General features: G+C 44.4%; 1 protein-coding gene across 2 annotated transcripts in view; it reads left to right on the top strand.

The window, feature by feature from the left end:
* The window catches only part of CORO2A (coronin 2A), a 59,777-nt gene that overhangs the window by 22,291 nt on the left and 23,945 nt on the right, over positions 1 to 13,541 (top strand). Inside the window, exon 1 of one of the 2 annotated variants that reach the window (XM_035097498.3) lies at positions 12,088 to 12,307. The exons of the other annotated variant lie outside the window; for it this stretch is intronic. The gene's annotated coding sequence lies outside the window, so the exon portion shown is untranslated. Of the gene's footprint in view, positions 1 to 12,087; positions 12,308 to 13,541 lie in introns of those variants that run through there. 2 annotated transcript variants of the gene reach the window in all.

The raw sequence follows: 13,541 nt of genomic DNA, 5'->3' as shown, positions 1-13,541 counted from the left end.
TGGCTGGGAAGTGAAAATGATGACGTTGCAAATATTGGCAAGGCAAGAGTGGCAGAAGTGGCAGTTGGGGGTCCCTTCTAAGGTCATGAGAGCAGCTCTCATTGTGTGGATTTTTGAGCGTCTGGGAGCATCCTCGACCTCCAGACTCATCATTCCACTTGCAAATAATAATAAAAAAGCAATCAGCTGCATCTGTCACCTTCCCTTCCTACCTGTGCCCCTCATTGAGCCATCAATTGTGCACTAGCCTTGCTACTGACTCAGTCCGTGTTCCCTCCATTCCTGTTTCCCACTTACCCAAGAGCCTGTGCGTTTTGCCTAAGGATGGAGGCAGGCAGACCTTCGTAACAGCAATGAGAGATGACCTGGCACCTGTCTCTGTTGGCAGGATCACTTCCTGGTGGTATTAACCACACACTGTGAAATTATTATTATTATTATTATTATTATTAAAGAGGTCTTTGTGCAAGAACCCATCAAAGCTCCAAACCGACTAGAAAACGTATTCACATTGTACATAAGATTGGCATCTTGGCTGCCTCTTAGTGCAGACCCAGGTAATTGTGCCTGAGGTTCCATAGCCGCCACCAACCATAAACCACCATTGGCAGGATTGGCAACAACAGCCACAGATACGGTCTATGCTTGAGATAACATTTTAATCTCTGGTTATTTATGTTGTTTTAAATGTGCATTTTCTATTGGACTTCTTTTGGGAATGGTTTCTTTTGAAGTGTTTAAGATAAAAAAAATTTTTTTGTCAACTTTTATGTGTTAAATGTGCATTCTGTAGTTGAGCTCCTTTGTAATGTTTTATTTAGAAACCTTTAAGATAATATTTTAGTTTCCTCCCAGCAGCACCTTAAAAACCAACTAAGTTTTTATTTTGGTATCAAAATAAAATACCAAATATAAATACCAAAGCAAAATTCCAAAATAAAAACTTAGTTGGTCTTTAAGGTGCTTGCTGCTGGAAGGAATTTTTTTATTTTGTTTCGACTACGTCAGACCAACACGGCTACCTACCTATAACTATTTTAGTTTCCTGTTGATTATGTTGCTTTGAATGTATTTTATTATTATTATTTATTGAATTTATATACCGCCCTATACCTGGAGGTCTCAGGGCGGTTCACAGAACAAAATCAAAATATAAAATCACAAAATATATAATCAAAATAAAAACAACAATTTTGACTTTCTTCAGTAATGCTTTATTCTGGATTGTTTTATTCGATGTTTTAATTCGTTGTCAACTGCTTTGAGGCTGTTTTCTTTAAAATATAAAGTGGTATAGAAAGGGGGGGGGAATTGTGAGGGGGGTTGAAACGCCCAGTCAAGTGATCCAACCGAAAGTGGCAGAATTTGATTTCCAGTCTTGCCTACTGGGCTGACTCCCTGCCAAATGAGACTTCTTCCTCTTCTGTAATCCTTTCAGGGCAGGAATCCAAATGAAAGCACTCTTTGCCATCTGGGGGGCTAGGAGTGCTATGGATTTCTGTCAGAGGGACCAGCTTGTCTGTTCCTAACAGCCATGCACTGAAGATCTACAAGTGATTTATTCTTTCCCTCTGAGGAAAAGCTCTGTTAGATGCTGAAGTACATTTCTCCTCTCTGCCGTAATGCAGAGTAAATGGTACACCTGGGGGCCATTTGCTGATAAACCTTTTGTTCCATCTACACCAGTGGTTCCCAACAGGTGGTCCGGGGACCCCCAGGGGTCCGCGAGCTATGCCAGAGGGGTCCTCAAGATCCTATTAGAATAAAAAATATATTAAATATATTTCGTATGATAACAGATTTTTTGTTTTGGCCGCTTCCTGCATGAGCAGAGTCTAGCACAAAACTAGAATTAGATAGAGGCAGTAGTTCTGCTGTATGCCGCAAGGACTACAAGAAACTTGGAGATAAGGCAATGAAAAATATCCTTCCATTTGCAACCACATATCAGTGTGAGCAAGCATTTTCTTCCATGTGTTTCATGAAAAACAAATATAGGAATCGGCTCGACATGCGGTTGGATTTCAGAGTGAAAGTTTCAAGTTTGGAACCTAATATTTCAGAAATAATGGACTCAAAGGACAGATTTAACTCATCTCATTAAGAACTGAAAATTAAAACTAACTGTATACTGATGGAGTACTCTGTTGTAACTGTAAAAAACGTATAAATATAAAATATAAAAAGACTCTTAATTTGGCTCTCACTTTTTAATTATAGGATTAGGAATTAATGGGGGTCCTTGTCACAATAGCAGCTCAATGAGGGGTCCTCGAGAAAATTTTGTTGGGAACCCCTGATCTACACCAAACATTTAAAGCGGTACCATACCTGTCATAGCTTTCCTCAAAGAATTCTGGGAACTGCAGTTTGCTGCTGAGAGTTGTCAGGGAGCCTCTATTCCCCCCCAGGGAGCTACAGTTCCCAGAGCAGTTTCGCAATCTCTTCCCAGGGAACTTTTGGAATTGTAGCTCTTGTGAGGGGAAATTACAGCTCACAGCACCCTTCACGAACCACAGTCCCCAGGATTCCTTGGAGGAAGTCATGGCAGTTTAAAGTGGTGTGATACTGTGATAAATTTCCCAAACTTGGCTTCCCTGTTGTTGTTGTTGTTGTTGTTGTTGTTGTTGTTGTTGTTGGACTACAACTCCCATCATCACTAGTAACCAGACCAGTGGTCAAAGGTGATGGGAACTGAAGACCCCCAAAATAGCTGGAGACCCATTGGTTTTAATGTATAGGGCAAATGTAACCTAGAATCACATCTATAGCTCCAACCGCTTCAGTTTCTGGCTCTGCCAACTTACGTATTTGACAACTGCACACAAGGAGTCAGATGAGCTCCGGTCTTAGATTGATCCTTAGCTGTTAAGGGATTGATTGCCCAGAACCGCTTTCCTTCAGTTTTCTAGCCGTTCCCCTCCCAACCCTGTTGAGAAGACAGATCCCGGCCACTGAGTCGGGATAGTTAGAAATTAATTGCAACAGCACTCTAAAACCTTATGTCCTTTCTGATAGCTATGATACAGTAGATTTGGATCACAGACACATTGAAACAGTCTTGCAGTTGGAATGTGGTCAGTGGGGGTATGAAGTTTGCCTGATTTTCCCTAATCTCCATCTTCTTTTAACATTGTTTTACAATCTCTCTGGTTTTCGAACACTAGATTTTTGTCTACCCAAAAGTTCCCAAGGAAAGCTCTGCAAGTTATCTTTTTGGAGCACAGAGCTGTGTTCCCTTTTCCTTGGAGAGTTAGTTTCCTTCAGAGTTAGGAATGTAACAAAAAGAGCCTACGAGGGGAAAGCTCATCTCCTAAATTTCGAAGGGGGGCTATCAAAGCAGACCATTTCTTGACCGATCTTACCTTTCGTACCCAACCTAGTACAGTAGTGTTTTAAATTGAGAAGACCTTCATTCAGATTACCACTTGCTGGGGCAAGTCAAGGCCACTCTCCCCTGTCCATGGTCACCATTTGACTAAATGACTGGGGTGGGTGGTATCATATAACAATGATAGCAATGTAGTCAACATAGCTGTATTTTAATTTTTTTTTTAAAGCAAAGAGACTTGTGCCTTTGGCATGCACACTTAGTATGTTGGCATCCATCTGTCTTGAGAGACAATGGAGTGAGCCTCCGGGGGTGAAGTCAAACCACTCCGATAGCAGCACCAAAGTGACCTTCCTGGGGCGAAAGCCTGGGCAGCATGTCTGGAGGTCCTGGGCTGCCCAGGCAACAAGACTCTCCTCTTGGCTCTTGGCCTCACTGATATGGCCCAAAGGAAAGCAGAGCAAAATGTTTGGCACCAGCTTCGCTGCAGGAGTTGCTGGAAGGAGGCATACAAGGAGCCATCCAACCGTCTTAGGGACTCCGCTCCAGATTTGTACAGGATTTGCTCCTGAGCCTTTTCTGCAAGGCAATGGAGGTTTAGGAACAGAATTTTCCTTCTCCTAGATGGGCTACCTTCCCAGGTTGACATGCCCCACCTGCCTCTCACTTCTCTCTGCGGCACGTGCAGAAACCGCCTTCTTGACTGTTGGACCCACTTTTAGTCTCATCTGCTCAATCTGCCCGAGCCTGTCTTTGCATCCAGGGGAAGCCCCTAACTCACTGAGGGTTTGAGACCTATCCGCTTCCCTCACCTGCTTTAGCTAGCCGGTCAAAGTCATTTCCTGCGGTGTGTCTGCTGTCTCATCCTGACAGCTTCTAGGAGCCACAGCTGAGAACTGAGTGCCGAGTGGGGACCAAAGGTGGACAAACTACCCCAGAAGGAGCACAATGTGTCCCCCACCAGAGGTACTACCTCTCCCCTAATACACCCCATGCTTAGTATAAGATTTCACTTAACTGCTTAGAAATAATAGTCACACACCATACATTGGTCAGTTGGGCTTTTGTTTTATTGTTTGTGTTTTGAAGTTTAAAAGCGGTACCTCAGAGGTGATTTTTTTTAAAATTGTGGCAGAAGGAGATGTCCTATAGCAGCCTGCCTTGCTTCTCTTTTCACACAATAGGAGCCTTCCTTTAGGCACAGCCTCCTCCAGTGTAGTGTGTCATGATGTGAATGGAAGGAGCAGATGGCAAGTGTCTGGCAATTTGTTAGGTAATGCAGCCCCTAAAGGAGTAAAGCCGCAGGAGCCTGCGGTACCAAGCTGCTAGTGTCATGTTTATGCCGAAATGCGGGATGCTAAGCCAACGCTTCAGGTGCGGCACATGCATATAATGGCAAAGAGTTGTATTCAATTCTACTCTGATACCATCTTAGCGTACAGGAAGGTATCTTATGTCCCACTGGTCCTCAAGTAACCAGTCTAAGGGAGGGGAGCGACGTCATTGTTGTGGTTTTTTAGAATCAGAGAATTGTAGAGTTGGAAGGGACCCCAAGGGCCATCTTGTCCCAACCCCCCAAAATGCAGGAATCTCAGCTGAAGCATCCATGACAGGGGGCCATCCAACCTCTGCTTGAAAAACCTCCAAGGAAGGAGAGTCCACCACCTTCCGAAGGAGTCCGTTCCACTGACAAACAGCTCACACTGTCAGAAAGTTCTTCCTGATGTTTAGTCGGAATCTCCTTTCTTGTAACTTGAAGCCTTTGGTTCAAGTCCTACTTTCCAGAGCAGGAGAAAACAAGCTTGTTCCATCTTCCAAGTGACACCCGTATAGATATTTGAAGGTGGCTATCATATCTCCTGTCACAGGTAGGTAGCCGTGTTGGTCTGAGTCGAAACAAAATAAAAAAATTCCTTCAGTAGCACCTTAAAGACCAACTAAGTTTTTATTTTGGTATGAGCTTTCGTGTGCATGCACACTTCATCAGATACACTGAATACCTCTATATTGGACAAACAGGCCAAACCCTACGCCAAAGGATAAATGGACACAAATCTGACATCAGGAACCACAAGACAGAGAAACCAGTAGGAGAACAATTCAATCTCCCAGGACATTCTATACAAGATCTCAAAGCAGCTGTTTTATTACAGAAAAAATTCAGAAACAGACTGGAAAGAGAAGTTGCTGAATTGCAACTCATTAGCAAGCTTAAAACCATGGAGCCACCTGGAATGAACAGAGACATAGGATTCTTATCTCATGATCAAGCTTTCCTTAGCACCTCAGCCCTTGCTTTTCCCTTGCAAGACCAATTGCAGTCATTAACAGTCGTTAACAGTCATCAACAGGTTTACCACTCCTATCAGCCCATCACCAATTCCCATCACCCCCACCCTCTGAATATACATAAGGGTCTGGTGGCTTCTGTTTCAGTGTATCTGATGAAGTGTGCATGCACATGAACGCTCATACCAAAATAAAAACTTAGTTGGTCTTTAAGGTGCTACTGAAGGATTTTTTTATTTTATATCTCCTGTCAGTCTCCTCTTTCCCAGGCTAAACATAATAATAATAATAATAATAATAATAATAATAATAATAATAATATATTTATAACCCCCCCCCCCCAAATCTGGCTGGGTTTTCCCAGCCACTCTGGGCGGCTTCCAACAGAACATTAAAATAAAATAATCCATTAAACATTAAAAGCTTCCCTAAACAGGGCTGCCTTCATACCAAGCTCCTTCAACCGTTCCACATAAATAAGGCTTGGTTTCCAGACTCTTGATCATGTTGGTCGTCTTCCTCTGCACACATTCCAGCTTGCCAATATTCTTCTTAACTGGTGGCACTCAGAACTGGACAGGTGTGATCTGACCAAGGCATAATAGAGTGGTTCTATTACTTTCCTTGACCTTACTTCTCTTAAATTTTATTCTTATTTATTTTCTGTAGAAGATCTAGAATGCTGGGATGAGGGAAGCCGGGTTCTCAGCCCCTGTTGCCAGGAGCTGCTCTGCACGGGTCCCAATTTCTCTTAGCCACTGTCTCCAGAGGCTTAAAAGTTCACCTTTGAAATGATGGTTCTAGCGAACGGCTTCTTGTACCTCTGTGGTTACAAATTCTCTGATCACAGGGAGTTTGTCTCTAGCTCTCTTACTTATCTTTTTACTAAAGCAAAACTTGTGAGAACAATATTAACACAGTGGGTATGATACAACCAATTATACACAACAAAAGAATAAATAAAATAGCTGATCTCAGATTTGTTGTAGTCAGTGGGCACTGCTCCCTGCTTTTCAAAATTAGATTTTTTTTGTGGTGTGAAGTTTTTTTGTTTTGTTTTAACTGCCTGCTGTTCTTTTAGCAAAACTGCTTCATAGTGTTATAATGTGTTACTTTTTGTTCTTTAACTGGGGTTCGTTCATCTCAGTTTGTGAGAAAATGCTGCTTCCTAAAAGTTTGTTCTCATGGTGCATGCCAAGTATGTTTGAGCTGATATTAGTTGAAGGCCTTGTAGAGGTTGATAAGGTTGCAAACGCTGTGGTGAATCATAGAACTGTAGAGTTGGTAGGGACCCAAGGGTCATCTAGTCCAACCCCCTGCAATGCACGAAACTCAGGTAAAGCATCCATGACAGATGGCCATCCAACCTCTGCTTCAAAACCTCCAAGGAAGGAGAGTTCACAACCTCCCAAGGGAGACCGTGGATAGAGATGAAATTTATTCCCTCTGCCATATAATACGAGAACTTCATGAAGTTGATTGGCAGCAGATTCCAGCCAGACCAGAAATGGCTTCTTCATACAACACAGAATTAATTTATGGAATCTGCTCTCACAACTTGCAGTGGTGGTCACTGGCTTAGATAGTTTAAAAGTGCATTAGAGTGATTAGACACATTCATAGAGGAGGATAACTTTATCTTTGACTACTGCCCCCAATAGTTCAGCTGAACCTCAATGTTCAGACATTCGCTACTGAATAGCAGTAGTTGGGTTCAAACAACAGGAGAGGCTTTTGCTTCCATGCTGTGCTATCCAAAGATAGTTACAGGTAGGTAGCTGTGTTGGTCTGAGTCGAAGCAAAATAAAAAAATTCCTTCAGTAGCACCTTAAAGACCAACTAAGTTTATATTTTGGTATGAGCTTTCGTGTGCATGGGTATCTGAAGAAGTGTGCATGCACACGAAAGCTCATACCAAAATATAAACTTAGTTGGTCTTTAAGGTGCTACTGAAGGAATTTTTTTATTTTGCTATCCAAAGATAGTTTGGCTGACTGCTCCTGGACGCAACTGTTTTTTCAGCCCATAACAGGTTTAGGAAATTTGTACTTATTTTCAATTGCTTCTCGCACAGATACAAAAACACAAATTGTGATAATGACCATGCTATTCTGTTATGCAGAGCAGTCTCCATTCTCTAGGGCTAGGCACTTTATAGCATGGGTCGCCAGTTGTTTTTGGACTACGACTCCCATCATCCCTAGCTAGCAGGACCAGTAGTCAGGGATGATGGGAATTGTAGTCCGAAAACACTGTCCTGGACTCAGTGTGTCATTATCTCTTGCAAGACACCGGGGCTAAACACCTTTGGCAATAAGCATTGCAAGAGACAGCTTGACATTAGGAAGATAAATTAAGGGTAGTGTTAGACATTTTGGAGCTCTAGGGGTCCAGTCTTTGTGTTGCATCCAATGCCGCTTTGCACTACAGGCACTGTTTGTCGGTAAAGGTACCCTTGACCGTTAGGTCGAGTCGCAGACAACTCTGAGGTTGCGCTCTCATCTCGCTCTATAGGCTGAGGGAGCCGGCATTTGTCCGCAGACAGCTTCCAGGTCATGTGGCCAGCATGACTAAACTGCTTCTGGCAAACCAGAGCAGCGCATGGAAACACTGTTTACCTTCCCGCTGGAGTGGTACCTATTTATCTACTTGCACTTTGACATGTTTTTTTGAACTGCTAGGTGGGCAGGAGCTGGGACCGAGCAACAGGAGCTCACCCCGTTGCGAGGATTCGAACCGCCGACCTTCTGATCGGCAAGCCCTAGGCTCTGTGGTTTAGACCACAGTGCCACCCGCGTCCCTTGTTTGTCGGTACATCTGTGCTTATTGCCTGTTCTGCCTTTGTACATAATGGCTTGGTTATAGGAGCCACTTTAAGGCACCATGGTTCACTTATTCAAACAAATAAGCAAATATTGACCTTTGAAAAGCTCTCCTCGGGACGCAGAAACTTGTAAAATATTACGGTACTTTTTGAAGGGGATTATTTTTGTGCACAGTGATATTGACCAGCAGGGGGCATTTGTCAGCTAGTGGAATCAGTCTCTGTTAAGTAATGGTGAATCATGCCATTCTTTCAATGGATTTCCTCTAGAGCAGTGGTTGCAACAGCCAGCATTGTCATAGGGGAGCTGTTTCCCCGCTGCAAATTTGTACCTAACAGGAAACAAAGATGATTCAGTTATTGGTGTTTGCTGTTGTCCCTGCATGGTAGGAAGCAGTTGAAAGGACGAGATGAGGATTAATATCGATAGCCTGGATAGCTCAGTGGGATAAGATCACGTCGTGCTGATAACGCCAAGGTTGCAGGTTCAATCCCCAGATGAGGTAGCTGCATATTCCTGCAGTGCAGGGGGTTGGACTAGATGATCCTCAGGGTCCCTTCCAACTCTACAATTCTATGATTAAACCACAAAATCTGCTGTATTTGGGTCTCAGGTGAATTTTCTGACAGCTTATATATTTCTCATACAAAATGCAGTGATGAACGCTGACAGTTCATATGCCCTTTCAAAGGAAGGCAAGACACTGGGAAGAGAAAGTAATAGCAAGCTGTTGGGAAGTAACTGAGAATAAGTACAGTGTCTGGACTGGATGGCGGTTCTGCGAGACTCCCTGTGTGTTAGGACAGGACAGCCGCCAGCCCTCTCCAGAAAGGAGAGAGCCGGCTTGCTGACCGTGCGTAAAACGCCCTGTTCAGCAAATGCGCACTGACTACAAAGTCAGCATCTTTCTGGAAATGCTGGCCAGCAGAGGCTTGCATCATCCTAGGTTAGTAACTGTGTAAGGAAGATCTGTGTCTGTCTGTGAGAAGAGTCTAATGGCAAGGTTAGATTACCGCAATACGTTATATGTAGGGCTGAGCGGCCAGGTTGCTCACCTGAGCAAGACGGCTTGAACATTTTGCACCAATTCTGGTCTGACTGCACTGGCTACCAATTAGTTTCCGGGCCCAATTCAAACTGCTGGTTTTGACCTATAAAGCCTTAAATGGCTCAAGGACTGCCTCTTTCCATATGAACCTACCCGGACCCTGAGATCATCTTCTGAAGCCCTCCTTTGTGTGCCTCCTCCTTGAGAGGTCCAGAGAGTGGCAACACGAGAACGGGGCCTTCTCTGCAGTGGCTCCCCATCTTCACATTATACACCTTTAGGCGCCAGGCAAAAACGTTCCTTTTTAACCAGGTCTTTTAATCAGGTCTTTACATCCTATTCCTGCCAACCTAGCAGTTCGAAAGCACATCAAAATGCAAGTAGATAAATAGGAACCGCTACAGTGGGAAGGTAAACGGCGTTTCCATGTGCTGCTCTGGTTTGCCAGAAATGGCTTTGTCATGCTGGCCACATGACCTGGAAGCTATACGCCGGCTCCCTCGGCCAATAACGCGAGATGAGCGCGCAACCCCAGGGTCGGTCACGACCATAGCTGCCAAGTTATCCCTTTTTTAAAGGGATTTTCCCTTATGCTGAATAGGCTTCCTCGCGAGAAAAGGGAAAACTTGGCAGCTATGGTCACGACTGGACCTAATGGTCAGGGGTCCCTTTACCTTTACCTTTTTACATCCTATGCCCTTTTAAAATGTGTTTTTGTAGGCTACTAGGTTGTTTTTATTTTTATTAGGTATTTTGTGGTTTTATATCTTGATTTTATTATGTGAACCGCGCTGAGACCCCCGGTGTATAGGGCAGTATATAAATTTAATAAATAATAATAACAATATGTTAGACCAAACTTTCCAGCAGTGATCTATGAGGGAAGGCCTCATAGTAGCTCAGCGGTTCAGTGCCTTATTTGCACACAAAAGGCACCAGGTTCAAGCCCTAACCTCTCCAGGTAAGGCTTTCTGAAACCTTGGAGAGTTGGCTGCCACTCAGTCTACTCTATAGCAACATTCCCCAACCTGCTGCCCTCTCCAACTCCCATCATCCCTAACCGTTGGCCATGCTGGTTAGTGCTGATGGGAGTTGAAAACATTTGGAGGGTGCCAGATTGGGGAGGGCTGGTGTATGCAACACTGAGCTACAAGGATCAATAGTTTGACTCTGTATAAGGCAACGACACCTGATCCTTCTGGGAATCTTTAATATTCATGGGGGGGAAAATGAGCCACGGCTGTGGAAGCAGGTTAGAAAGGGGCATGCAGGTCACAATAATGTTCACATGCTTCCCACCCCCCTTGAAAGTAAGGCCTTGTCTGCACTGCAGGATCTTACCACTTGAGTCATGGCAAAGAATCCTGGGAGTTGTGGTTTGTTAAGGGTGCCGAAAGTTGTTACGAGACCCCCTAACCCCTTCACAGAGCTGGAGAGCTTTTGGAAAATAAAGGTCATCTGTTAAACCACTGCGGAAATTGCAGCTGTTTGAGGGGCGGCCTAATAACTCCAAGCACCCTTAACAAACTACAGCTCCCATGAGTCTTTGTGGAAGTAGTGAAGTGGTATCATGGAATTGTATGGAAGGGACCACGAGGGTCATCTAGTCCAACCCCCTGCAATGGCCCAACATGGGTTCGAACTTGTGACCCTGAGTGGTATGATATTTTATTTATTTATTTATTTTGCCACTTTGGCCTCATGACCTGCCAGCCCCTGGCTTGGCTATCCATAACATAGCTGTCAAGTTCTCCCTTTTTGAAAAAGAGAAATTCCCTTATGCTGAATAGGCTTCCTCGCGAGAAAAGGGAAAACTTGACAGCTATGATCCATAAGGGAATATGGCCCCCAGGGTGAAATAAAGTTCCCCACCCCTGCATTAAAAGGTAAAGGGTAAAGGGACCCCTGACTATTAGGTCCAGTCGTGACCGACTCTGGGGTTGCGCGCTCATCTCGCATTATTGGCCGAGGGAGCCGGCGTACAGCTTCCAGGTCATGTGGCCAGCATGACTAAGCCGCTTCTGGTGAACCAGAGCAGCACATGGAAATGCCATTTACCTTCCTGCTGTAGTGGTTCCTATTTATCTACTTGCATTTTGACGTGCTTTCGAACTGCTAGGTTGGCAGGAGCTGGGACCGAGCAACGGGAGCTCACTCCGTCACAGGGATTCGAACCGCTGACCTTCTGATCAGCAAGCCCTAGGCTCAGTGGTTTAACCCACAGCGCCCTGCATTACGGGAGCTTTAATTCTGCTTCTGCCTTTGGCGGTATCGGAAAAGGGAAATAAAAACGGAAGAGAAAACAAAGAAAATCGGAACCTGCAACATACAGGAAACTGGTTAGGCCAATGTGTGCCTCTGAGCAGAAATCTGTGTTTGTGGAAGCCCTTGAGCATTATACTTGAGCTTTGGTGGGTGCCCTAACCAAACAGACTGAGGGTAGGTAACTGATACCCTGAGGTCACAGGTAAACATGCAGAGACTGTACACAGAGCTGATTCACCTGACTGGCAGGGAGGCAACTATGGCCACGCCCAACCGGACAAGGTTTCAGGTTCCAATTTCATTGTTTTGTTTGCTCCATGCACACACCTGATGGCGCAGGCTGAGGGCAGACGTGTGCAGTCCGCATGGGTTGCCGAACTTACCTCTTCCCCTGGTTCTTTCCCTTCGTTTTCTTGCCGTTAACGGAAACAAACAAAAATCTGCCAGCCTTTTTTAAAAATTTATTTTCACGCAAGCGACAGAACAATAACTTGCCGGGTCTTCTCGAAAGGCTTAATTTGTTGGAAACAGATTGCAAATGAATGAAAGGTAAGTGGTTTAGGGGGGAAAATATGTTTTCATTATTTATGCATTTAGTGCCGTACAATGTAATACCGGCTTACACAATTTGTGGTCCACCGGTCATAGAGGCAGCCCTCTGGCGCAATGTTCAAGCTTCCTAGTTTTGCTCCCTGCCTGAGGCTGAAAGAGCAGGGCAAGTTGCCCGCTCACAGTATATGGCTGAAAAAAAATCCTGCTTGGCCTGCTCTTGTGCCTTGAGGAACAGCTTGATCTGCAGTCATTAGCAGGTGATATTGTTTATTCCCCCCACCACCATGGTGAATTCTGCACATCATTTGGTTTAAAAAGCACTTGGGCAAGCCAGACAATTCCTGCTCTCACCGCCAACCCTCTCAGCTATGTATTATGACTTGCCAATAGCCTAATAACTTGCCCTCTAAGGTACGCAGCAAAAGCAAACCCAGGAAGTTTATTGCTCTGGTTGTGGACTGGGTTTGACTTGATGGATCACACGTTGTACTGGCCTGGAGCAACACAAGCCAGAAAGACAGGTCTCTGCCCTGAGGAGCTTACAGTTTATTTATTTTTTTAAGTGTGAGGGAGCCAGTAAAGGGAGAGCAGTGAAGGAAGGAATGGAAAGGCAACCTTAGCATAACCTCTTGGCAGTTTTGAAGACTAATCGGCAATGCACTTGTCTCAAATTTCACTTGCCTGTGCAAAATAAATAGCATGCTTTGGATCTACTTTCCAAGGTGGAAAAAAAGAGAGATAATGAGCTGAAATGTTATCATTCAAAAACATTTCCACATGCTTAGAACTCCAGTGACTAAAATGGGCGAAAAGGCTACCAAATGTACAGAGTAGAGTAATCGGATCTTAATTTTACTTCTGTTTAACCCATTATATCCATTTTCTGGTTGGTGGTTTTAAGAAAGGGGCCATAGTTCTGTAATCTTGCTGTGTTTTGATTTGGTTTTCTTCCTTTTTGCCGACAGAAAACTAGCTCTTCAGGGAGCAGACCTCTTCCCTGACATGCTAGTTTTCCATAGGCAGGGATCTCTTGGTGTGATGGGACATTTGGACACCTGGTACCACCTGCCACCTTCCCAGGATCTGTGTGCCACATGATGCTGGATGGAAGAATGGAGGTGGTTAGAGTGCCAGCTGCTCTTCAAGGCTAGGATGGAAAAAGATGGAGAGACTTAAGCCTTCAGGGCACGACCAATGCCATATTTTGGAGTAGGGAACTGCAGGATCATGG

Source organism: Zootoca vivipara, chromosome 15 (assembly GCF_965207765.1).
Source record: "Zootoca vivipara chromosome 15, rZooViv2.hap1.1, whole genome shotgun sequence".
In the NCBI taxonomy this organism is placed as follows: Eukaryota; Metazoa; Chordata; class Lepidosauria; order Squamata; family Lacertidae; genus Zootoca; species Zootoca vivipara.
Note: the sequence above shows the minus strand (reverse complement) of the source record. Positions and strands in the feature narration are given on the sequence as shown.